We start from the raw sequence: 27,586 nt of genomic DNA, 5'->3' as shown, positions 1-27,586 counted from the left end.
ATAAGATAGATTGCCCAGATTTGAAATGGATGGCAAGAAAACTGAAAAAGAAGAACTTCATGGCTAAATGGAGTGAAAGTGAGGAGTCAAGTTCGGAAGAGGAAGATCATCAAGAGACGGCCCAAATGTGTCATATGGCCAATGACGATGAGGTAGATTCTGAACTTGAATGTGATTTTACTGTTGATGAATTACATGATGCATTCTTAGAACTCATGGAAGAACATAAGAAACTTATCAATAAAAATAAAGTTCTAAAAGAAGAAAATCAATCTCTTATCAAAGATAAGTTAAAACTATCTCATAACTATGAAACATTAAGTAGGAAACTTACAAATGAAACCAAGAATCTAATTGCTGAACATATCAAGTTAAAAGAAGATGCTGAAAAATATAAATCCTTAGTAGATAAGTTTACACTTAGTTCTACCAAATTAAATATGATTCTTGATAGTCAAAAAGCTGTATATGATAAGGCTGGATTAGGATATAAAACAAATAGGAAACAAAAATTCTTAAAGAATATTTTTGTAAAAGCTAAAAATGAAAATATTACTTGTCATTGCTGCAATAAATTAGGACATAAAGCATATGAATGTAACTATAGAAAGTCCAGTCAAAACAAATTAAGTAATAATCAAAAGATTAAATTCAAGAAAGTTTGGGTTCCAAAAGGAACATCAAGTACTAACCCTAAAGGATCCAACATAGTTTGGGTACCTAAAGCTCTTTCTTGATCTTGATTGCAGGGGTGTCTTGTAGCTGATAAAGTGAAAAAATGATGGTATCTAGATAGCGGCTGTTCAAGACACATGACCGGTGACGTAGATCAATTTGTCACCTTGGAATCAAAGAAGGGTGGAGTAGTAACCTATGGAGACAATGGTAAAGGGCATATTATTGGAAAGGGTAAAATTTTCATTACTCCATCTATTTTTATAGAAAATGTCTTATTAGTTAAGGGTTTGAAACATAACCTGCTTAGCATAAGTCAATTTTGTGATAAAGGGTTTAAAGTCACATTTGAAGCATCAGTATGCATAATCACAAATCCTAAAGAAAATAGCATTGTACTTGTAGGACAAAGGCAAAGAAATATTTACTTGGCAGATCTTCATGATTTAGGCAAGAAAAATGGATTATGCTTAATTACTAATGAAGAAAAGAAAAATGAAACAAGTTGGCTTTGGCATCGTAGACTAGGACATGCTAGTATGGAATTAATATCAAAACTAGTCAAGAAGGAGTTAATAAAAGATGTGCCAAAATTAATTTTTGAAAAGGACAAAATCTGTGGACCATGTTCATTGGGAAAACAAACTAAATCATCTTTCAAATCAAAGAATATAGTATCAACAACTAGGCCTTTTGAACTCATACACATGGATTTATTTGGACCCACTAGAATTGCGAGTCTAGGAGGGAAGAAGTATGGACTAGTTATTGTTGATGATTTTTCAAGATATACATGGGTTTCATTTTTGGCACATAAGAATGAAGCATTTTCAGAATTCTTGAAACTATATAATAAAATCATAAATGAAAAGAAGCTCACCTTAGTAGCAATTCGAAGTGATCATGGTACTGAATTTGAAAATCAACACTTTGAAGAATTTTATAATAAAAATGGTATTTCACATCAATTTTCAGTACCTAGAACGCCTCAACAAAATGGGGTTGTTGAAAGAAAAAATAGGACATTGGCAGAAATGGCACGCACGATGTTGTGTGAGTCAAATCTTCCAAAGTACTTTTGGGCTGAAGCTATAAGCACTGCTTGCCATATTCTAAATCGAGTTTTAATACGACCAATAACCAAGAAAACTCCTTATAAACTTTGGAAGAATAAAAAACCTACTGCTAAATATCTTAGAGTATTTGGATGTAGATGTTTCATCTTAAATAATGGCAAGAGGGATCTAAGTAAATTTGATGCCAAGTCAGATGAAGGTATCTTCTTAGGATACTCCACATCTAGCAGGGCATACAGAGTATTCAATAAAAGAACTCTTGTAGTGGAAGAGTCAGTTAATATTATATTTGATGAGTCTGATAGTGAGTCTGCTAGGAAAGAAAATATTCTTGATGATGATACAGGAATTATCAACTTTGAAAAGTTGAATATTGATGACGTGCCAATTCAAGATAAGGGAGATGATTGCGTGCCACCACAATCTCAAAACTTGCCAAAGGAATGGAGGTATGCATATGGACACCCTAAAGACTTAATCATTGGTGATCCATCTCAAGGGGTAAGAACTCGATCATCTCTTAGAAATTTAAATGATTATCTTGCTTTTGTTTCACAATTAGAACCTAAGACTTATGAAGAAGCTGAAAAAGATACTAATTGGATAAATGCCATGCAAGAAGAATTAAATCAATTCAAAAGAAGTAATGTATGGACATTAACTGAAAGACCAAAGCATAACTCAGTAATTGGAACAAAATGGATCTTTAGAAATAAATTAGATGAAAATGGGTTAGTTATAAGAAATAAGGCTAGACTTGTAGCTAAAGGATACAATCAAGAAGAAGGAATAGATTTTGATGAAACATTTGCTCCCGTAGCTAGATTAGAGGCTATTAGATTACTTCTAGCATTTGCATGTTTTATGGATTTCAAATTGTATCAAATGGATGTAAAAAGTGCATTCTTAAAAGGTTTTATTGAGGAGGAAGTATATGTAGAGCAACCTCCTGGTTTTGAGAATCATGAATTGCCAAATCATGTGTTTAGACTACATAAGGCATTATATGGATTAAAGCAAGCACCTAGGGCTTGGTATGATCGATTAAGCAAATTTCTGTTTAATAATGACTTTAGTAGAGGAAATGTAGATAAAACACTATTTCTCAAAAGAAAGGACAAAGATCTATTAGTGGTACAAATATATGTAGATGACATAATCTTTGGTGCCACAAATGATACTCTTTGCAAAGAATTTGCTGATTTAATGCATGGAGAATTCGAAATGAGTTTGATGGGAGAACTAAGTTTCTTTCTAGGATTACAAATCAAACAAACCAAAGAAGGCATTTTCATTCATCAAACTAAGTATACAAAGGAAATACTAAAGAAGTTTGGGAATGAAAATCATAAGGGAGTAGGCACTCCAATGAATCCTACTAGTAAGCTAGACAAAGATGAAAAAGGGAAGAGTATTGATATTAAGCTCTATAGAGGACTAATTGGATCCTTGCTCTACCTTACTGCTAGTAGACCAAACATCGTATTTAGTGTAGGAATATGTGCTAGATACTAATCAGATCCTAAGGAGTCACATTTAAGTGCTGTTAAGAGAATCCTTAGATATTTAAGAGGAACTACGAACATTGGTTTATGGTACTCAAGAGACTCTTATCTAAATTTGCTTGCATACTCAGATGCTGATTTTGCTGGATGCAAATTAGATAGGAAGAGCACTAGTGGCACATGTCAATTCCTAGGAAACAACTTAGTATCATGGTTTAGCAAAAAGCAGAATTCAGTGGCACTGTCAACAGCTGAAGCTGAATATATAGCTGCTGGTAGTTGTTGTGCTCAAGTACTATGGCTTAAGCAACAACTAGAGGACTATGGAGTTAAACTAGATAATATTCCTATTAAGTGTGATAATACTAGTGCCATCAATCTTACTAAAAATCCGGTTCAGCATTCTAAAGCCAAACACATAGAAATACGATATCATTTTATTAGGGATCATGTGCAAAATGGAAACATATGTATTGAGCATATATGTACTGAAAAACAATTAGCCGACATATTCACAAAACCATTGAGTGAAGATAGATTCTGCACGCTAAGGAGGGAATTAGGCATATGTGATCCTTTTTATTGAAGAAATATGAAAGGGAGCAAGTAGTCTCATGATACATTCCTCCAATTTCTAAAAACCCATGAAACATGAGTCAAACTTGTCATCTATAGATTTCTTACTCATGTATCATTGTCCCAGAAAGAATTTATAAAGATTGGAAGCAAGAAAAATTTTTAGAAGCAAAAAGGAAGAGAAAAGAAAAAATTCTGCACTTGGGTCGACCCACCCCAGAATAGGGTCGACCCAACGTTGAGTCGACCCAAGAAAATTCTTGAGTCGACCCAACGTCGGGACCCCACTGTTAAAAGGGGGACCCGAGAGCCTTGTTAGGGCACTGTTTGCCCTTGTCCTCTTCTGAATACTCTATTCCCCACTCTCCAAACTCCACCAAACATCTCCAAACAGTAAATTACCTTAAGATCTTGGAGAAATGGGACCCAAAAGAGCCGTAGCCAAGAGATCCGGAAGAGTCTCACGGATCCAACGTGAGGAAAGACATGCTACGGAGCCATCTACAGTGTCTCCACAATGTGAGGCACGTGCCGAGCCACCTCCTCCTCCTTCCCCTTCAGTAATACTTGCAAGATTTGCGGGGAGACCAGTTACAACGGGGAGAAGGATCCATTCCGAGTTCTTTGATCAAGAAGGGTTCCGTTTGAGGGAATGGATCCAAAGGCAAGGTTGGGAGTATCTTTGCTCCCTAGATGTGATGATCTACCCCGGATTAGTTCGAGAGTTCTATGCCTTCCTTAAAACTGGAATGGGAGGGCTTATTTCGGAAGTTCGAGGAGTTAGTGTTCGAGTTTCCGAGGAGAGTTTGAGTGAGCTACTTCATCTTCCCTGCAAAGGAGCCACTCCGGAAAAGCCAGAAAACAAGATAAGAGCCCTACAGTTGATAATGGAAAATGAAGACTTCGACTTTTCGGAGAAGGTAATAGCAAGCTCTCTATCTGCTGAAATGAGATTACTGCTCAGTATTATAAATAGGATTTTATTTTCGAAGAGCGGGAGATTCGATCTCATCACAGAGCGAGATCTAGTAGTGATGGAGCATATTATTCAGGGTATTCCCCTGAATCTCCCGGCCATGATACTGAGGCAGATGAGGAAGGTGATCTGCAACTCCAGAGTATCCCTACCTTATGGTATGATACTCACTTTGATTTTTCGACAGCATGGCATATCTGTCGAGGGGGAGGTATCCAGGTATCTGCTTCATACTGATACATACACTGCACGGACACTTATACGTATGGGCTATGAGAAAGTGAACGGGTAGTGGGTTCATACTGGAGCAGGGATTCAGGGTGAGGCACCAGAGGGTGATGGACCAGATATTGGAGACCCTATCCCTGAGGATGAGGAGCATATGGATCATCCTACTGCACCTTCAGAGGCTGGACCATCGTCATCTGTTCCTCCGAGAGATACAGATGAGTTCTGGAGTAGGATGACTGAGATTATGACAGCTCAGACGAGGACTATCACTGACGGGCTGACGAGCAGATTAGATGTTATGTCAGCTCAGGCGAGGACTGTCACTGATGGGCTGACGAGCCGACTGGACATCATGTCTGCTGAGATCAGTGATCTGAGGCAGCAGATAGGAGCTCTACGGAGAGAGAGAGACCCATGGACCATCTGTGCCACAGGCTGCTGAGTCAGAGATTTCGGCACAGAGTCATCCAGCTCGTCGAGCTCCACGCCAGACACAGTCTCACCAAGCTCGACCTCCCCTCGCCACATACACTAGGGGGATGAGGACTAGATCCCAGCCATTAGATACTCTCTAGGCTGATATTAGTACTTCTGTTTAGAGCCTAGGATAGGTATCTAGTTCTCATATGTATTTTGTGTTTATCATGTATCTTAAACTTTGATTGAGGAACATTGTATTTGCTTTTGTTTTTGATATTAATGTACTAAAATGTTCCTATTTTGATCAATGAAGTTTGAATGTTTGTTATTTATTGTGTCTTTTTCCATGCACCTATTTGATGATAACAAAAAGGGGGAGAAGTAAAGAAAGAGAAATAAGAAGTTGAAATAAGAAGGTGTGTAAAGAAAGAGAAATAAGAAGTTGTGTAAGAAAAGAGAAATAACTTGTAAAACAGATTGAAAATTATAAAGAAAAGTATATACATTTAAGGGGGAGCAATTTGTAACAATGAAAATGATCAAATCTAAAATTTCTATTGAATTTCAGAATTTGGCACGCACCTTTCACACCTCGATACATAACCTGAAACTCATGCTTTATCTCAAATTTTTGGAGTTTCATCTTTAATGAAATATAAATGAAAGGGGGAGCAATTCAAAAAGTCAAATTGGAAACATTTGAATGATATAGGGGGAGACTTCACTCTTATATTTTGAAAAGCTGAAATTCAGCAAGTTAAGCCCTTTTAAAACTGATTTTAAGATAAGTATCAATAGGCTCATACTCTATATTTTGTAATCATCAAAAAGAGGGAGATTGAGGATGATAGTGTTATTTTGATGATTAACAAGCAGTTATCTAGAGTATGTTATAAGTTAAATCGATACTTCATTTATAAGTCTGTTACTCTCAGTATATTTGTATAAATTTATAAAGATACATTTCATTGTTTATATGAATGAATCTAACCTTGAGATGCAGCAAAGTGTGGATTGAGTCGACCCAAAGGATGATTGGGTCGACTTCGGCACATCAAGAAAGCATTTGGCACACTTCTGCAAAAATGGCACAGATGAACAGTAAGTTGGGTCGACCCAAGGAAAGCATGAGTCGACCCAAACCTCAAGCTTCTCAACAACTCAGAAAATGGTTCTCTGGAAATACTGAGAGGGTCGACCCAAGATGAAGTTGAGTCGACCCAAGCTTGAGTCGACCCAAACCCTGAGTGGGTCGACCCAAAGGCAAGACAGAACAGATAACAGAAAAGGTTCTCTGGAAACCCTGAGAGGGTCGACCCAAGAAGAAGTTGAGTCGACCCAACTGAACCTTGAGTCGACCCAAAGAAAGGTTGGGTCGACCCAAGTGAAGGAAGGCTGAATTGCAAGTTTTTATGTTTCTGAGAGGGTCGACCCAAGAAAAGTTTGAGTCGACCCAAGTGAAAGTTGGGTCGACCCAAGGACAGGTTGAGCCGACCCAAACACGGGAAGAAGCATAACGGCTAGTTCTGCAGAAGTACTTTTTGTCCTTCCAATAGTGAGTAATGGCTAGTTTTTGAATTCTAACCATTGGGGCTTGCCCAATGGATGAAGAAAACTATTTAAAGTGGCACTATTCATCAAATAGAACATCTTTTCAAAAGCATATCAAAGAGTACACAAGAAAGAGAAAGTGCCCTAATCTTCTTCATCCAAGTGCTTCATTCAAGAGTCAAAAGAAAGTGGTTGAGCAGATTCAAAGAGTCATCAAGAGCTCCATCCACCCTTGAAGAGTGAAGCATCCTTGACAAAGAAGAGAGAAGTCACATCAAGCGATAAATATTCTCTAAACTCTTCTTTGTAGATTATATTGTTATATTTGCTCATCTAGGAGTTTAAATCTTCTTCCTTTGTTTATTAAACTACTTGTAAAGGTTGGTTGGTTAGCCCGCAAAACCAACGGAATAGGTTGATTGGTGAACCCGAAAAACCAATTGTAAAGGTTCATTGGTGAGCCCGTAAAACCAACATAGGTTTGTTGGTGAGCCCGTAAAACCAACATAGGTTTTTGGTGAACCCGGAAAACCAAAGTGTAAAGGTTTTTGGATTGTGAGCTTGAAAAACAATCCAACTATAATCCGCGGGATTATAGTGAATTCCTAAGGGATCGCTTGGGGAGTGGACGTAGGTGCTAAGGAGAGCACCGAACCACTATACTTCTTGTTGTTTGTATTGTGATTTGTTTAAGTTTACTAACTCTTCATTTAACACAAGTAAGATAGTTAAAATTAAAAGAAACCAATTCACCCCCCCCCCTCTTGCTTGTCACCTTGGGCAACAGGTTTCTTGAACAGTGGCGGCGGTGAATAGAAGTGTCGATTGAACGCTTCGATTAGGGTTAAAACATCGGATTCCCGACCTCGAGTCGACTCCAGTAAGTCGCGAGTCGACTCGATCTCAAGTCGACTCCAAAATATGAGCGAGTCGACTCCCCCTATGCTGCCATCGACCTGGAGTCGACTCCTATCTATGTGCGAGTCGACTCCTCCATGAGCCGACTCTAAAATGTATCCGAGTCGACTCGAACTCTGGCACGCACCCAAAAGTCATGTTATTTTCGTGCCAAACAAGGGATAATCAAAAAGTTTGTGATCTGAATTGATGATCATAGATGAGAAACTCTATATTTAACACAAGCTAATCATCAAAATCAATGAATTAGAAGAGAATATCACTAGGATGGATCAATCACTCCTAATCCTCTCCTAAGTATACAGAGTCGCTCTTCACTCAAGGGTTTTGTGAAGATATCAGCTAATTGATCATCAGTGCAAACAAATTGAAGTGTCACATCACCATTCAGTACATGATCTCTTATGAAGTGATGTCTTATCTCAATATGTTTAGTTCTTGAGTGCTGAATTGGATTTTTAGTTAGATTAATGGCACTTGTATTATCACAATTAATGGGAATTTTATCTTGTTTAATGCCATAATCTTCAAGTTGTTGTTTAATCCACAAGATTTGAGCACAACAACTCCCGGCAGCAACATATTCGGCTTCAGCTGTAGATAATGCAACCGAGTTTTGTTTCTTGCTAAACCATGAGATTAAATTTTTTCCTAAGAATTGACATGACCCGCTGGTGCTTTTTCTATCAAGTTTACAACCAGCAAAATCTGAATCTATATACCCTATTAAGTTTAGACTAGATTCTTTAGAATACCATAAACCTATATTTTTTGTTCCTATTAGGTATTTAAAGATTCTCTTAACTGCAATTAAATGTGATTCCTTAGGATTAGATTGATATCTAGCACACATGCATACACTAAACATGATATCAGGTCTACTTGCAGTGAGATATAATAAAGATCCTATCATACCTCTATACATCTTTTGATCTACTGATTTACCTGATTCATCTTGGTCTAGTTTGCATGATGAGCTCATGGGTGTGCTGATTGACTTGTTTCCTTCCATATCAAACTTCTTAAGCATCTCCTTGATGTATTTAGCTTGATTGATGAAGATCCCTTCTTCAGATTGTTTGATTTGGAGTCCGAGAAAATAGTTCAGCTCTCCCATCATGCTCATTTCAAATTCACTCTGCATCAAGTCAGCAAATTCTTCGCAGAGGCGATTGTTAGTAGCACTGAAAATAATATCATCAACATAAATCTGCACTACTAACATTTCTTTGTTTTTCTTCTTTAAAAACAATGTTGTATCTACATTTCCTCTAGAGAACTCATGATCTAGTAGAAATTTGCTAAGTCTTTCATACCATGCTCTAGGTGCTTGTTTCAAACCATAAAGTGCTTTGTTTAGTTTATACACATGATTGGGGTATTGATGATTTTCAAAATCAGGAGGTTGTTCTACATACACCTCCTCATTAGTATACCCATTCAAAAAGGCACTTTTTACATCCATTTGAAATAATTTGAAATCTTTAGAGCATGCAAATGCCAGTAACAATCTAATTGCCTCAAGTCTAGCTACAGGAGCAAAGGTTTCATCAAAGTCTATACCTTCTTCTTGATTATAGCCCTTTGCTACTAGTCTAGCCTTGTTCCTAATTACAATTCCATTTTCATCAATTTTATTTTTATATATCCATTTGGTACCTATTATTGAATATTCAGAGGGTCGTTCAACTAGGTTCCATACCTTGTTTCTAGTAAATTGGTTTAGTTCTTCTTGCATTGCATTTATCCAATTTACATCCTTTTCAGCTTCTTCTATGTGTTTAGGTTCAAAATGAGAGACAAATGCTAGATGATTATTTAGGTTCCTAAGAGATGCTCTAGTCCTAACAGGTTGAGATGGATCATCTAAAATTAATTCCTTAGGATGTCTATGAGCATACCTCCAAGCCTTAGTCAGCCCATGATCCACAATTGCCTCTTGGCTTGATGATGCATTTCCAATTAATTTTTGTTCATCTTCTTGTAATGTCATCTCATCAATCTTTTCTTCAAGAATTTCAGCATCATCATCAAGAACAACTCTCTTGCTAGAAGAGATATCACTAGTATCATCAAAAACAATATGTATAGACTCTTCAATAACAAGGGTTCTTTTATTAAAAACTCTATAGGCTTTACTTGTTGTAGAATACCCCAAAAATATACCCTCATCAGATTTAGAATCAAATTTACCTAAGTTATCCTTTCCATTATTATGAATGAAACACCTACATCCAAATACATAAAAATAGTTTACTTTGGGCTTTTTATTTTTTCAAAGTTCATAAGGTGTTTTCTTAATAATGGGTCTCAATAAAACTCTATTTAATATATGACACGATGTATTAATGGCTTCTTCCCAAAAATACTTAGGAAGGTTACTTTCACATAGCATAGTTCTAGCCATTTCTTCTAGGGTTCTATTCTTTCTTTCTACAACTCCATTTTGTTGTGGTGTCCTAGGTGCAGAAAAATTATGGGTTATCCCCTTTTTACTACAAAATTCATCAAATAGATGATTTTCAAATTCTGTTCCATGGTCACTTCTAATAGCTATGACTGAAGCATTTCTAGCATTAGTGACTTCCTTATGAAATTTCTTAAATACTGAAAATGCTTGATCTTTATGAGCTAAAAACATGACCCAAGTATATCTAGAAAAGTCATCTACAATAACAAGACCATATTTGTTTCCACCTAGACTTGTGGTTCTAGTTGGTCCAAATAGATCCATGTGTAGTAGTTCTAGAGGTCTAGAGATAGAGACACAATTTATGGATTTAAAGGAGTTTCTTGATTGTATGCCATATTGACAAGCTTCACAGATTTTATTTTTCTCAAATTTTAGTTTTGGCAAACCTATCACGGAATCTCTTTTAACTAGTTTTGATATTGTATCCATACTTGCATGACCTAACTTACGGTGCCATAACCAACTTGCATCATTATCCTTAGTATCATTAACAACTAAACAGGGGTTATGTTTGGCAAGATCCTCAAGATCTACTACGTACACATTGCCACGTCTAATTCCTTTAAATACTAAACTGTTGTCAATTGAGTTGGTTATGATGCATAAAGATGGTTTGAACAGAACATCAAAACCTCTATCACACAATTGACTAATGCTAAGTAGGTTATGCTTAAGACCATCAACATATCGAACATTATCAATAAAGATTGAAGGGGTGATTTGTACTTTACCTATACCAATGATGTGACCTTGGTTATTGTCTCCAAATGTCACAGCACCTCCCTTCTTAGGCTCAAGGGTGAAGAATTGGTCTTTGTCACCCGTCATGTGTCTTGAGCAGCCACTATCCAAGTACCAACAGTTTTTGTCGACCTTGGCTGCAAGACACTCCTACACAAGAAAATCATATAATTTTAGGTACCCAAGTTTTCTTGGGTCCTTCATGGTTAGTAATGTTGGTTCCTTTTAGAACCCAAACTCTTTTAATTTTTCTTTTAGTTTTTTCTTTTCTATGATCACACACATTAGCTTTATGTCCTATTGTTCCACAGCAAAAACAGGTTATTTTCTTAGTTTTGCTTTCCCCTGCTTTTACAAAGAAATTACTAAGGAGCTTTTGCTTATTTTTAGGTTTATACCCTAACCAGCTCTATTGAACACTGCTCGTTGACTATTAAGTATCATTTCCAATTTTTCAGAGCTATATGTAAACTTTTCTACAAAAGGTTTGTACTTTTCAAGTTCTAGTGCCAACTTTTGTTTTTCTGTTTTTAGTGCATTTAAGTCTTTTGTGAAATTACCTCCAATAGTTTGTTTATCCTTTTTAAGTTCAGAAATTTTCTTGGTTAGTTTTTCGTTATCTTTAATTAAGGTATTAGTTTTTTGAATTAACATTTGGTTGCTTGTCTTAAGTTCTAAATTTTTTTTAGTAATAAAATCCTTATTCTTAACTAATTTATCGTATTTATGGAGGTGAGATTGATTGGTTAGTTTTAGCTCTTTATTCTTAAGGCTTATTGTCTTATATTCATCCATTAATTCATTAAACGCATCATATAACTCATCAAAGGTAAAATCTAAATGCGTTTCAGATGTTACCTCATTTTTGTTTGCCATAAAGCATAGATTGGCCTTTTCTTCTTGTTCCTCATCCGATGATGATGATGATGTATCGGAGTCCGATAGGGTAGAGACGAGGACCTTCTTTTTCTTGTACTTGCTGGCCTTCTTGAGCAAAGGACATTCTGCTCTGAAGTATCCCGGCTTCTTACATTCGTAGCATCCGATTCCCTCATTTTCTCTTTCCTTACCTTTATTCTTGTGATAGGAACTTGAGGGGCCTCTCCTTTGATGAAAGGACTTCTTCCGGTTGATGAATCTACGGAATTTTCTTACAAGAAGAGCCTCATCATCCTCTCCCTCATTGTCTTCCTCTTCACTGCTGCTGTTGCAAGATAAATCTTTGTTAGTAGAAACAGATTTGAGGGCTATTACCTTTTTCTTGTGAGAGGACTCTTCTTCAATGTGTTGTTTCATTGTTAGCTCATGCGTCATGAGGGATCCAAGTAGCTCCTCGAGTGGCAGCTTGTTTAATTCCTTGGCTTCTTGGATTGCCGTTACCTTGGCTTCCCATAACCTTGGCAAACAATGAAGAATCTTTCTGACACGGTCACTGTTAGTATAATTTTTGCCAAGGCTTTTTAGGCCATTGACAATGTCAGTAAATCTAGTAAACATGCAAGTGATTGTTTCATTGGAATCCATCTTAAATAATTCATACTTATGAACTAATATATTTATTTTAGACTCTTTTACTTGATTTGTGCCCTCGTGGGTCACTTCAAGTCTACCCAAATCTCTTTTGCAGAATTGCAAGTAGAGACTCTATTGAATTCATTTCTATCTAAAGCACAATAAAGCACATTCATTGCTTTGGCATTTAGTTGTGCTTTCCTTATATCATTGTCATCCCAATCCTTTTCAAGTTTGGGTATAGTAACACCCTCTAAAAAAATTGATGGGATGTATGGTCCATTAAGTATGGTGGTCCACATCTCATAGTCTTGTGCTTGGATAAATATTCTCATCCTAGCCTTCCAATATGAGTAGTCGGATTCATTAAAGAATGAAGGTCTATGGGTGGACTGGCCCTCAATATGAGAAGATCCAAATGGGGTTGTCATTTTGATCTTTTACTCTTTTGGTAAAAGAGTTCCGGCTCTGATACCACTTGTTGCCCAAATAGACAACCCAAGAGGGGGGTGAATTGGGTTTTTAAATAATTATTGCAATTAAACGCTTTGTGAGTAATTAATTAAATCTTTTTCCGAGTAGATTAATTAGATGCTATATGCAGTGGATGAAGGAAAAGTAAGAGACAATAAAGTAATCACGAACACAAGCAAATTTATAGTGGTTCGGAGCTAACCTTTGCTCCTACGTCCACTCCCCAAGCCTCACTTGGGAATTCACTATAACCCCTCGGATTACAGCCGGTTGTTTTACAAGTTCACAACCCAACTTGTTGTTTTACGAGATCATCTCGGTCGGTTTTCCCAGGCTCATCGACTAGAACCACCCGATTGTTTTTCCGAGATCACAATCAAACCCTTATACCGTTGGTTTCAACCTAGGCTCACCAACAAACCTTAACACCCCTTGATTCAATCCCCTGATTGAATCAAGTAAGAAACAAATGGTTTGAAAAACAAACAGAAAAAGGAAGCTTCTTTAACAAGCAAATATTCAGCGATAATGAAAAGAGAGAAGTTAAGAGCCCTCAAACAGATTTATAAAGATGTAGAGGAGGGCTTCTCGAACTCGGGGTCTCCTCTTGAATGTCTCGAAGATTTGATGACTGACGGAGACTTCTTGAATGCTGGGAAGAGTTGGTTGGATGGAGATTTAATGCCCCTCTTCCTTCTTTCACTTGTATTTGCTTTGAAATCCTTTGGTAGGTGGAGATTTCTTGTTTTCTTTGAATGGAAAGTCACTTCTCTCTCTTGCTACAGTTCTCTGTGGCTATTTAAGCCATTCCCCAAGAGAAATAGCCGTTAGACCCAGATTACTAGCCGTTCTGCACATTCTGCAACTCCTGATAATGTTTCCGTTGGGATCGGAGTCGACTCGCGCGATCTGGAGTCGACTCGCCTGTTGCAGGAGTCGACTCATGCTTTTCTGGAGACGGCTCGGCAACTGTTCTGGATTTGAATTAAAGTGCTGTCTTGACTTAGAGTCGACTCGACTGAACCTGGAGTCGACTCCCCAATGTCTGGAGCTGACCTGGCATTTTTTGGAGACGACTCATTCCAAGGAATCCAGGGATCTCTCTTTCAAGTTTGCTCACTCGAGTCGACTCGGATATTCTGGAAGTCGACTCGCCAATCAGAGCCCGAAATCCCGATCTTCTATCTGCTGACTTGTGCCGTCTCGGAATCGACTCGAACTGTCTCGGAGTCGACTCGGCTCTCAGTATCCGAAAAACAGTCTTCTGTCTTTTGAGGTTGCGCTGCCTTGGAGTCGACTCGAACTGTCTTGGAGTCGACTCGCCTCTCAGAGACGAAAATACCGTCTTCTGTCTTTGGGGTTGCGCTGCCTCGGAGTCGACTCGGACTTTGCGGGAGTCGACTCGGCTCTTAGTGTCCGAAATTGGCTCTCTGACTTTTTGCCTTGTATTTCTCTGGGAGTCGACTCTCGCTTCCTTAGGAGTCGACCTGCCAACCATCGGAGTCGACTCGAGTTCTTCGGGAGTCGACTCGGCTCTCAGAGTCCAAAATAGCTTCTCTGTGTTTCTGTCTGTTACTCCCTGGAGTCGACTCGTACTATGCTGGAGTCGACTCGGCAAGCATCGGAGTCGACTCGCGCTCTTCAGGAGTCGACTCGTTGACAGGTTCTGAGATGAATCTTTCTGTCCGGCTAAATGTTCTCAGTCGGAGTCGACTCGTAATTTACAGGAGTCGATTCGAGCCTGTGCCAGTGCTTCTGATACGCTTGGAGTCGACTCGTAATCTCCCGGAGTCGACTCGAGACTCAGACTTTGGTTCAAATTGAATTCTTTACTTATCCAAAATGTATTGAACCAAATCTTGAGACACTTAACCATAAATTTACAAGTATTTGACTGAAACACTAGATTAAATTTATTAGTATAACATAAGATATACTCAAATACTTTGAGCTCATCAAAATCAAATAGGGTTATAATCAATCACTCCACATAGTCATTGGGCTTTTTAGATTTTATATACCTTGTGTATTTATCATTCTCGCATAAATGTATAGAAATTAGATTTTTTTTAAAAAAAACAAAACTTTATTATTATTATTATTATTATTATTATTATTATTTATTATTTTATAAGAAATGAACACTTTTTTTTTGGATGAAAATCAAGATAAATACCCCCAAACCTAAACCTGACATTGTTAAGTGAAAACGAATGCAAGAGATGCAAACAAAATAAAAATGATTAAAAATATTTAAAAATATATCCTCAAACCTAAATCTGACATTGTCCTCAATGTTAAAGAAAACTAAAAGAATTGGGTTGCCTCCCAACAAGCACTAAGTATTGTCTTCAGCCAGACACAGTGCATCCTTAATTATTTTGATAAATAGGGTTCGTCAAATTAAGGGATTCGATCAATTGCCCATCGGTAACACAGTCCACATAAGGTTTTAACCTTTGGCCATTGACTTTTAAAACATGTTCACCATTGAGGTGTTGGATCTCTACTGCACCATAAGGAAAAACCTTTTTCACTACGAATGGTCCATCCCACCTAGAGCGAAGTTTATCCGGAAAGAGTCGCAACTTGGAATTGAATAGCCAAACCTTTTGACCAGGTTCGAAGGACTTACGGTTAATATTTTTATCATGAAAAGCCTTAGTCCTTGCTTTATAAATTTTAGCATTTTCATAAGCCTCATTGCATAATTCTTCAAGTTCACTTAGTTGGAGTTTTCGGTGAGGACCAGCTACTGCCATGTCTAAGTTAAACTTTTTGATAGCCCAGAAAGCTCTATGTTCAAGTTCTACCGGTAAGTGACAAGCTTTTCCAAAAACTAATCGGTAGGGAGACATGCCAATAGGAGTTTTGTAGGCAGTACGATAGGCCCAGAGTGCATCATTTATTCTTTGAGACCAATCTTTCCTATCGGGACGTACCGTTTTTTCTAAGATGTGTTTTAACTTCCTATTGGACACCTCGACTTGTCCACTCGTTTGGGGATGGTATGGGGTAGCAACTTTTTGGGTGATGTTATATTTGCGAGCCAAAGCCTCGAAAGATCGGTTGCAAAAATGAGAGCCCCATCACTGATAATGGCTCGGGGTGTGCCAAAACGACAAAAGATGTTTTCATGTAAAAATTTAACCACAACCTTGTGGTCATTAGTTTTAGTGGCGACAGCTTCTACCCATTTTGAAACATAATCAACCCCTACCAGAATGTACTCGAAACCAGAAGATGGTGGAAAAGGGCCCATAAAGTCAATACCCCATACATCAAAGATTTCTACAATTAAAATAGGATTGAGAGGCATCATATCTCTACGGGAGATGGTACCCATCCGTTGGCACCGTTCACAAGTTTGGCAAAAGTTATGGGCATCTTTGAAAAGAGTGGGCCAATAAAATCCACTCTGTAAAATTTTTGCTGCAGTTTTTCTACCCCCAAAATGTCCCCCACAAGCTTGTGAATGGCAGAATGAAAGAATATTTTAAAATTCGCATTCGGGGACACATCGACGGATTACTTGATCGGGACAATACTTGAATAGATCGGGATCATCCCAATAATAGAACTTTACTTGTGAAAAGAATCGGTTCTTGTCTTGAGTTGACCAATCATCAGAAATTCGTCCTATGGCAAGGTAATTTACTATGTTTGCAAACCATGGTGTTTTTATTCCTTGTACCTCAAATAATTGTTCATCTGGAAAAGAATCGTGTAAGGGTGAGGTATTTTGAGAGGGCTCAAGAAGAATCCTAGATAAGTGGTCCGCTACGACATTTGCAGTTTCTTTCTTATCACGAATTTCTAGGTCAAATTCTTGTAGTAAAAGAATCCATCGAATCAGATGGGGTTTGGTGTCTTTCTTTGCAAGAAGGTGTCGAAGGGCAGCATGATCAGTGAATACGGTAACCTTGGATCCTAATAGATAAGATCGAAACTTGTCTAGTGCGAATACTACAGCTAGCAATTCTTTTTCAGTGGTGGTGTAGCTCAATTGTGCATCTGAGAGTGCTTTACTAGCGTAGTAGATGACATGAGGTACCTTATCTAGCCGTTGCCCTAAAACTGCCCCAATGGCATAGTCGGATGCGTCACACATCAGTTCAAATGGAAGGGTCCAATTAGGGGGCCGTATGATAGGTGCAGTGGTTAATTTCAAGTGAAGATTTTTAAATGCCTCCTCGCATGCTTTATCAAAGACAAAGGGAGTGTCCTTAGCAAGAAGATTGCACAAGGGTTTGGAAATCTTGCTGAAATCCTGAATGAAGTGACGGTAGAAACCAGCATGGCCAAGGAATGATCGGATTTGTTTCACAGTTTTGGGTGGAGGAAGATTGGAAATAAGATCGACTTTGGCTTTATCTACTTCAATGCCCCTCTTGGACACGACGTGTCCTAAAACTATGCCTTCTTGAACCATGAAATGGCTCTTTTTCCAACTTAATACTAGGTTGGTCTCCTTACATCTTTTCAAAACTAAGGTCAAATTGTCCAGACAATCGTCAAAGGATAGGCCAAAAACTGAGAAATCATCAATGAACACTTCTAGAAAGTTTTCCACCATATCTGAAAAAATGGCCATCATGCATCGTTGAAAAGTTGCGGGTGCATTGCATAATCCAAAAGGCATCCTCCTATATGCAAATGTCCCAAATGGGCAAGTAAAAGTGGTTTTGTCTTGATCGTCCGGGTAAACAGGTACTTGATTATATCCAGAATAACTATCTAAGAAGCAGTAGAAACCTTGACCAGCCAACCGTTCCAAAATTTGATCTATGAAAGGTAGAGAATAATGGTCCTTCCTAGTCATTGAATTAAGTTTCCTGTAGTCAATGCACACGCGCCACCCCGTGGTTGTGCGTGTTTGTATCAATTCTCCTTCCGTATTTTCAACCACAGTGATACCTGATTTCTTGGGTACCACTTGTGTCGGACTCACCCACTTACTATCAGAAATTGGATAAATGATTCCGGCATCTAATAACTTCACCACTTCTTTCTTGACTACCTCCTTCATGTTAGGATTGAGTCTTCTTTGCATTTCTCGGGTGGGCTTTACATCATCTTCGAGGTGAATTCGATGCATGCATATGGAGGGGTCAACCCCTTTCAAATCGGCTACAGACCATCCTATGGCATGTTTATTCTCTTCTAGCACCCTTAAAAGTTTAACTTCCTATTCCGTAGATAAGTTGGCCGCGATGATTATAGGGAGAGTATCTTCTTGTCCTAGAAAAGCATACTTAAGAGTTGTCGGAAGTGGCTTCAACTCGAGTTTAGGTGGAGAATCAATGGAAGGACAAAATGGTGCGCTAGCAATGGGGGGAAGAGGTTCAGGTCGGATCTTCCAAGGAAGGAAATTCATGGGAGATTGATTGTCGAGTAAGATGTTGACTTCTTTTATGGCCTTGTCTATGTCAAAATTGTCAATGTCAAAATGGGCCAAGCATGCCTCTAGGGGGTCATCTGCTAAGATATAGGAAAGGGCTTCCTCTACAAAATCATCCATTTCGTCAATTAGGCAACACTCATCTTCCCTCACATGTTGGTCGGCGGCATGAAACACATTCAACTTAATTTTCATGTTTCCAAATGATATATCCATTGCCCCAGTTCTACAGTTGATACATGCATTGGCTGTTGCTAAAAAGGGACGACCAAGGATCACAGGAATTTATTTTTTTAAGTTGGGCACATGTTCCATATCAAGGACGATAAAATCTACTGGAAAATAGAATTTGTCTACCTTGACAAGAACATCTTCAATCATCCCCCGTGGTATCTTCACAGATCGATCAGCCAATTGTAAGGACACCGAGGTAGGTTTTAATTCACCTAACCCAAATTTTTCATAGACTGAATAGGGTAGAAGATTCACACTTGCCCCTTGATCTAAAAGTGCTCGGTCGATGGAGTTATTTCCTATGACACAAGAAATAGTGGGAGCACCAGGGTCTTTGAATTTTGGAGGGGTGTTGTGTTGGAGAATGGAACTTACCTGCTCAGTTAGGAGGACCTTTTTGGGCACATGTGTCCTAGATTTCCGCTTTTGGGTGCAAAGGTCTTTGAGAAATTTGGCATAGGAGGGAACTTGTTTGATGGCATCAAGGAGCGGAAGGTTGATTTTAACTTGTTTGAAGACCTCCATCATCTCTTCTAATGAAGTTCCCTTCTTGCCAAAGGGAGAGGGTGCATTAAGTGCTTCAGGAAATGGGGCCTTTGGAATGTGGGTTGTAGCAGATGGTGAACTAGTTGAAGAAGGTTTTGGATTTTCATGTGATATGGTCTGTTCCTCTTCTTCACCTTTCTTATTGTTACCCTCCCCAACCTTATTATCTATTATACGGCCGCTCCTCAGGGTAGTCAAAGCATTGGCTTGCTCATGATTTAGTTGAGTTCCTTGAGCCACGTATTGTCCCCTTGGATTACTCATTGGTTGACTTAGAAGCTTACCTTCCTCTCGCTTGTTTAATGCATTAGCTAGTTGACCCATTTGGGATTCTGGCTTAGCAATTGATTGCGTGTGAGAGTGCAATAGTTGTGTGTTTGCCTCCAAACCTTGAAGGGCAGTCAACACCTTCTCCTCAAAGGCTGTATTTCTTTGGGTTGGAGGAGGATGATGCTGAAATTGAGTTGAGGGACGGTAGAGGAAAATTCTGAGGGTTTTAAAAATTTTGGGAGAAGGGTTGGGAGGTATTAGAAGCTTGCTGCCTCCAAGAAAAATTTGGATGATTCCGCCAACCCGGGTTATATGTATTGGGAAATGGGTCATTATCCGGTCTGGGCTGTGTTTGGGCAGCATTGATGTGTTCTTGCACGAGTTCGGAGAATTGGGGTGCTGAGGGGCACTCATGAATAGGATGCGATGGGCTAGAACAGATAGCACATACTTGTGCTTGGGAAGAGCTAACGACATGTCCTCATATCATTAGTTGGTCAATCTTATGGGACAATGCATCTACCTTGCTAGACAGGTCCATAGAATGACTTATTTCACAAATGGCCCCTTTTCTTTGAAAATTCGGGGGTGCTTGACGAGAACATGAAGCATGGTGGAGGGAGTTTTCATTAAGATTTTCAAATAGTTGCCATGCTTCATGCTCATTTCAAAGCATGAAAGTCCCCCCGCATGCAGCATCGATCATCTGACGGTTTCGTTCCGTCAAACCGTCATAGCAACATTGCACTAGCTGCCACTTAGGTATTTGATGATGAGGGCATTTACGGATTAGGTCCCGAAATCTCTCCCAAGTCTCATGAAATTCTTCTCCCTCGGTTTGGGAGAAGCTTGTAATGGCACGCCTAAACTGGTTCGTTCTTCCTATAGGAAAGTATTTTTTAAGGAATTCTTGTTGCATTTGATCCCAAGAACAAATCGAGTTAGCTTCTAAAGAATTCAGCCATTGTTTGGCTCTATCTTTAAGGGAGAAGGGGAATAACCTAAGTTTCAGGGCATCATCAGTGAAGTTCTGAATCTTGACAGTGGTGCAAATCTCAAGAAATTCATCTAAATGTTTGTATGGGTCTTCGTTGGTGAGCCCATAAAAAGATGGGAGCATTTGGATCACACTAGACTTTATTTCATATTGTACAGCTGCTACCTCAGGTAATCGAATGCAAGATGGGGAAGTGTAAATAGTGGGAGTAAAGTACTTCCTCAGGAGTTTGGGTTGTTCTTCAGCCATCTTAAGAGGTGGGGATGATCCTAATGTTTTGATCTTAGCTCGAATGTTCCCAAGGGTTCGTTCTATTTCAGGGTCAAAAGGTAATAGGTTTCGTACTCTAGAATGACTACCTTGCATACACTAGTACTCGATCAATCAAGCATGCAATAAAAGAGAAAAGCATATCAATCCTAGTCTTTGCCCTAAAATCACTAGACAGCTCCTAACTGGTTTGAAGAGGGCACCTAAGCCTCCAATCCGGTCTAATGAACCGAGTTGACCAGGTAAGCTCCCAGGTAAGTGGAGGGGTCACGATGCGTTCGCAAAGGTCCCACTTAAAACTTACTTGCCTCGAACAGATGAACTGTCTCCCTTATAGGGACAAAGCTTGCCTAGACATCAACTAAGCCACAGAGCGAAATTGGTGCAACTTTCGGTGATCTTCGTCCTATTGAGCTCGAATGTCCCTAGGGGCCAATGTCTAATTGATTTTAATTAAAGTGACACTATGTGAGATTGAGTTCACCTAAATTGGGCAAGAGTCCGGTGATAAAATCCGGCTCTTATCTTGTTGGGGTGATTGCCCTTACTAAGTGCAAATTAATTGGTGTATGTGTATCAGGCATGCATTCACACTTTTGCTGAAATTAAAATCAAACAATCACCACAAAATTTCAAGCTAATACTTAATTTAAATAAGAAAGGTTTAGAGGTTACCAAAGGAAATTTCTCCAGCAATTTAATTTTTTTTTTTGGCAAACCACTACAGCATTCCTTTTCCAGCAGTTCTCTGTTTGATCATCCCGGATTTTTCCTTCAATTCCTGATCAAATAAGATCAAAAGAAAATTTAAAAAAAATTAGTAGAAGAGAAAAAAGAGATAAGAAAAGTAACAATAATAGAAAATAATTTTTTTATTTATATATATTTTTTTTGAAAGTTTTTTTTAATTAATTATTTTTTTTAATGATAGGAAAAATAACTATGCTAGCAATCCCCGGCAACGGCGCCAAAAATTGATCAGTTCTTTCAATTTTGAAAATAAACCACGCAATAGCACGTATCTTGTAGGATAGTGATTACGGGTGTCGGTCCACAGAGATTGGAGACAAGTTATTTTTCTTTTAAAAATAAATCAAGAAGAAGAATTTGCTAATTCGAATAAACTAAATTAAACTATGAGTGCGAATTGGAATTTATCAGAGTAAATGGATCTAGGGTTTGGAATCCACCACATAGCATTGTATCAGGGTCTGTGTTCTTTAATATTTTTTTTATCTTTTGGAGAGGCATGCAATATTGGCTACAAGCCTTTTAAAATAAAAATATAAAGAGTTTTAGGAAGATCCATCTTCGGTATAGCATGAAGTGTCTACCTAAGTATGCTAATCTAGGGTGCAGCACACCTCATCTTCCTAGGCATGGATCATCTTAGACTACTTTAGCAAACATGAATAATAAATAGCATGCTCAAGGTTTAAACATCATAAAAGAAATATTTCATTGAAGATAAGAATTTAAACAAGCTCCAAAATAATAATAAAAAGTAAGAACTACAATGCCCTGATACATTGCTAGGGCTTCATCCAGCCCTAGATTGGACGTTTAGCCGAGCATGGCTTCCGGACGACCTCCCGTCTTCAAATGAAAGCCTTCACCTCCCATTATTCCCAAAATATCACAAAATATTCTCTTTCCCCCTCTCTCTCTTTTTTTTTTATTTCTTTCTCTCGGCTTTCTTCTTCTTCTTCTTCACTGAAACAGAGCTTCCTCCTCTGTTCTTCCAACCGTGGCCTCCCCCAAGCCGATGGCCACCCTCCTCCTTTTATAGAGGATGAAGGGCGTTAACGTGGAATGGCTGGATCTTGGGAGTGATTCGTGGAGCGCCAGATTGATTGTAGATGGCCAGAAATGGAGCTGGCCGCTGGATCGATGGGAGGCTGATGCAGACTGTCTGGATCTCGGAGAAGACGGGGACAGAGCTGGAGATGGATGCCGAGCTGGGTTACCGGCTGTTGGGAACCGATCACGGCTTGGTGCTAGGAATGAATCCGGAAGGAAAGACGTCGCAGATGCTCGGGTGGAGGGCGATTGCTGGGTCGGAGGCATCACGGGCGGAAGAGGAGGCGGGAGATCCGGTCGCTGGCTGCACCGCGTGGAGCTCGTGGCTGGAACGGGAGAATCGTCGGGTGGCGACTTGATTCTCGACCGTGATCCACCGCGGGAGGAAGAAGATGAACAGTGGAGATTTTATCCTGCTGTGAACGCGCTGGGACGAGCTGCCGGTCTGGGATGCTGCGGCTGTAAATGGAAGGGAGTGATCTGGGAGGATTAGGAGAAGACGATGATGCTGGGAGAATTTCTTTGATCGCGCGGGGGAGGATGTGGAGGGGATCACTCGGTATGTTCCAAAACAGGGAGGGGAAGAGAGTAAATATGATGTGGGAGATGAATGCGTGAGAGTTTTATATATATTTATATATTTTATATATATATATATATTTTATTTTTATTATAATTATTATTTGTTTTGAAAGGTGGTTGGGGTCCACTCGGGTAGGTTGGAAGAGCTTGGTCCTAAATCTGAAATAGAGGATGTTTGGACACGTGGAGAAAATGGGAGAGGCCTCTGTTTTGCTAGGTTGGGAAGCTTGGTGCACACGGGAAAATATGACGTGGACAAAGGAATGGATAGCTTCATGCACATGTGGGAGAAAGTAGTCCACACATGGAACAGATTGGAACTAGTTCGTGAATGGGTTGACTCGACCTGCACACACATTAAACTATTAAACCAAACTTGAATTACCTCTAATAATTTATTAAAATGCAATGAAGAGGGGAAACACATTTTCTTATGTTTAAATTTAACATATGTGAATAACAATAATAATAAGTGCTATATAAAATAGATAAATTTATACATTATTTAGCACTTATCAGACCTTTGCTTCCCATGCTCTAGAAAGACACCTAAGAATTTTTCGAACAAGATCACTGTTAGAGTAAGATCTACCAAGGCTTTTCAGGCCGTTTATAATATCAGTGAATCTAGTAAACATTTCAGTTATAGATTCACTGTTTTCCATTCTAAATAATTCATACTTATGCACTAGCATACTGATTTTAAATTCTTTGACCTGGTTAGTACCTTCATGTGTAACTTCCAGCCTATCCCAGATTTCTTTAGCAGTCATGCAAATAGATATACGATTAAACTCATTTGCATCTAAAGAACAGTAAAGAACATTCATGGCTTTTGCATTTAGCTGAGCCATTCTTTTATCATGGTCATCCCATTTAATCTCAAGTTTGAATAAGGTGATGCCATCAACAATTTTAGTTGGTATATGAGGTCCATTAATAATAACAGTCCATAAATCATAGTCAAGTGCTTGAATAAAAATTCTCATGAGCTTTTCAATAAGTAAAATTTGTGCCATTGAAAAGTAAAAGAATAGATGCCCTACAAGCCAATCGCAATATATATTGCAAAGGGTTTTTCTTTTGATTTGTCCAAATCATGTACATGACATTTAATTATGAATAAAGACATTGTGTTTCATCATACGTTGTTTATTATATTTGTGATGAAGCCCTTTGTGGAGTGATCGATTAAAACCCCGTTTGATTTTGATGAGCTCAAAGCATTGGAGTATATCTTGTGATTACTAATGAATTCAATTGAGTGTTTCAGTGAAAATCCTGTCCAAGTGTCTCTAGACTTGGTTCATAGCATTTTGGATAAGTTAAGAAGTCTGCATGAACCAATGTCTGAGATACGAGTCGACTCCCGAGTTTCACGAGTCGACTCCAAGCGTATCAAGGTCACTGGCACGAGCACGAGTCGACTCCTGATCAGTACGACTCGACTCCGACTGAAAACAGACAGAAGGACAGAAGAGCAGTTTTTCAGGTCTGAGATTCGAGTCGACTCCAGTGGAACGCGAGTCGACTCCCAGCGGTACACACAGAAAAAGTCAGAGAGCGTTTTATGGACTCTGAGATTCGAGTCGACTCCAGTGGAACGCGAGTCGACTCCCAGCGGTACACAAAGAAAAAGTCAGAGAGCATTTTATGGACTCTGAGATTCGAGTCGACTCCCGCAGTACGCGAGTCGACTCCGAGACTGTGCGACCATCGACAGATAGAAGACCATGTTACTGCCTCTGAGATTCGAGTCGACTCCCAGACAGCTCGAGTCGACTCCAAGACAAGCTTCACGTCAAAAGGCAGAAGACCAACTTTCGGAAACTGAGAGCCGAGTCGACTCCAAGACTGGATGAGCCAAAAGACAGAGAATCGGGAGTTCGGGCTCTGAGATTCGAGTCGACTCCCAGGACAGTCGAGTCGACTCGAGTGGACAAAATTCAAATTTGGATCCACGGACTACAGAGGATGAGCCGACTCCAAAATTGCCAGGTCAGCGCCAGAAGTTGGCGAGTCGACTCCGGGTCAAGACGAGTCGACTCCCAGTCAAGACGGCAACTTTAATTCAAACTGGGAATAGTTGCCGAGTCGACTCCGGAAAAGCTCGAGTCGACTCCTGCTACAGCCGAGTCGACTCCTGATCGCGCGAGTCGACTCCAACCCACCAACGGTCACATTGTCAGGCTGCGCAGAGTGTGCAGAACGGCCAGAAAAAGCAGAGTAACGGCTAGTTTCCGTGGGGGTTGGCTTAAATAGCCATAGAAGACTGTAGCAAGGTAGAGAACACACATTCCACTCCTAGCATTCAAGTCTTCAAGCTCTCTAAGTGCTCTTCAACGAGAAAAAGAGAAGATCTGCATTTACTGCTCCACCAACATCTTCCCAGCATTCAAAGCTTCCTCCTCCTGCTTTCAAGTCGATCACTCTTTCAAGAGGAGACCGGAGTTCCAGAAGCCACACCTCTTCCCCATCTTAAAAGCGTTTGAGGGCTTCTAACTCCTTTACGATTATATTGTTTTAAATCTGCTTTTTGAGAAGCCATTTTCTGTTTTCTTCTATCTCGTGTATTTACTTGATTCAATCGGGAGATTGAATCAAGGGGATTAAGGTTGGTTGGTGAGCCGGTTTAAAACCAACGAGTGTAAGGGTTTGATTGTGAGCCCGGGAAAACAATCGGGGTTGGTTCTAGTCGGTGAGCCTGGGAAAACCGACCGAGTTCGTTGTGAGCTCGTAAAACAACAAGTTCGGTTGTGAAATTGCAAAACAACCGGCTGTAATCCAAGGGGGTTATAGTGAAATTCCCAAGTGAGACTTGGGGAGTGGACGTAGGAGCAAGGGTTAGCTCTGAACCACTATAAAACTTTGTGTTTGTAGTGCATTGTCTCACATCTTCTTCCCCACACATTACTCACAGCACTTAGCTTTAATTAAATAACTGGCTATAGTATTTAGTTAATCATCCACAAAGTTTTAATTAGCTAAGTTAATTTAAAAACCCAATTCACCCCCCCCTCTTGGGTTGTCTATCTGGGCAACAAGTGGTATCAGAGCCAAAAACTCTTCCACTCAAGAGTTAAAAGATCAAAATGACAACCCCATTTGGATCTTCTCACATTGAGGGTCAGTCCACCCGAAGACCTCCTTTCTTCAATGGATCCGACTACTCATACTGGAAGGCTAGGATGAGAATATTCGTCCAAGCCCAAGACTATGAGATGTGGACCATTGTAGTGAATGGCCCATACATCCCATCCACATATGTAGAGGGTGTTAAGGTACCCAAACTAGAAACGGATTGGGATGAACATGACATGAGGAAGGCACAACTAAACTCTAAAGCAATGAATGTGTTTTATTGTGCCTTAGACCGTAATGAATTCAATAGAGTTTCAACTTGTAATTCTGCAAAAGAAATTTGGGACAGACTTGAAGTGACCCATGAGGGCACGAATCAAGTCAAGGAATCCAAAATAAACATCTTGGTTCATAAATATGAACTATTTAAAATGGATTCAAATGAAACAATCACAAGCATGTTCACTAGGTTTACTGATATTGTCAATGGCCTAAAAAGCCTTGGCAAGAACTATAATAACAGTGAACTTGTCAGGAAAATCCTTCGGTGTCTACCAAGGTCGTGGGAAGCCAAGGTGACGGCGATCCAAGAAGCTAAAGACTTGAACAAGCTTCAACTTGAAGAGCTCCTTGGATCCCTGATGACGCATGAGCTTACCATGAAACAACACAACGAGGAAGAGTCCTCCCATAAGAAAAAGGTAATAGCTTTAAAATCTACTTCTTCTAACAAGGACCTGTCTTGCAGCAGAAGCAGTGAAGAGGAAGAAGATGAGGAAGATGGTGGTGAGGCACTTCTTGTGCGCAAGTTCAAGAAGTTTATCAACCACAAGAAGACGTATCATCAAAGGAGAGGTCCCTCAAATTCCTACCGCAGAGACAAAGGTAAGGAAAGGGAAAATGAGGGGATTGGGTGTTACGAGTGCAAGAAGCCGGGACACATAAGAGCAGAGTGCCCCTTACTGAAGAAGGGGAGTAAGTACAAGAAGAAGAAGGCACTTGTCACCACCCTATCGGACTCCGACGCATCATCTTCATCATCGGATGAAGAACAAGAAGAGAAGGTCAATTTCTGTTTCATGGCCAACGAAAATGAGGTAATTTCCGATACGCATTTTGATTTTACATTTGATGAACTTTATGATGCGTTCAATGAATTAATGATTGAGTATAAGAATATAAATGTTAAAAACAGAGAACTAAAAGTAACTAACCAAAGTTATATTCATAAGCATGATTCATTAATTAAGGATAAAGATAATCTCACCAAAGAAAAT

General features: G+C 39.3%; 1 non-coding gene across 1 annotated transcript; it reads left to right on the top strand.

Annotated features, from left to right (window-relative positions):
* Nucleotides 1–20,343: 20,343 nt before the first annotated feature.
* On the top strand, nucleotides 20,344–20,449 carry LOC120108169 (small nucleolar RNA R71). Its single transcript, XR_005509649.3, has one exon. It is a non-coding gene; the product is annotated as a small nucleolar RNA R71 (small nucleolar RNA).
* The last annotated feature ends 7,137 nt before the right edge of the window (nucleotides 20,450–27,586 follow it).

This window comes from Phoenix dactylifera, chromosome 1, assembly GCF_051530095.1.
Source record: "Phoenix dactylifera cultivar Ajwa chromosome 1, Ajwa_hap1_PhDact_Kaust_v1.1, whole genome shotgun sequence".
Classification (NCBI taxonomy): Eukaryota; Viridiplantae; Streptophyta; class Magnoliopsida; order Arecales; family Arecaceae; genus Phoenix; species Phoenix dactylifera.
The sequence above is the reverse complement of the archived record's forward strand: the minus strand, read 5'-3'. Positions and strand labels throughout refer to the sequence as shown.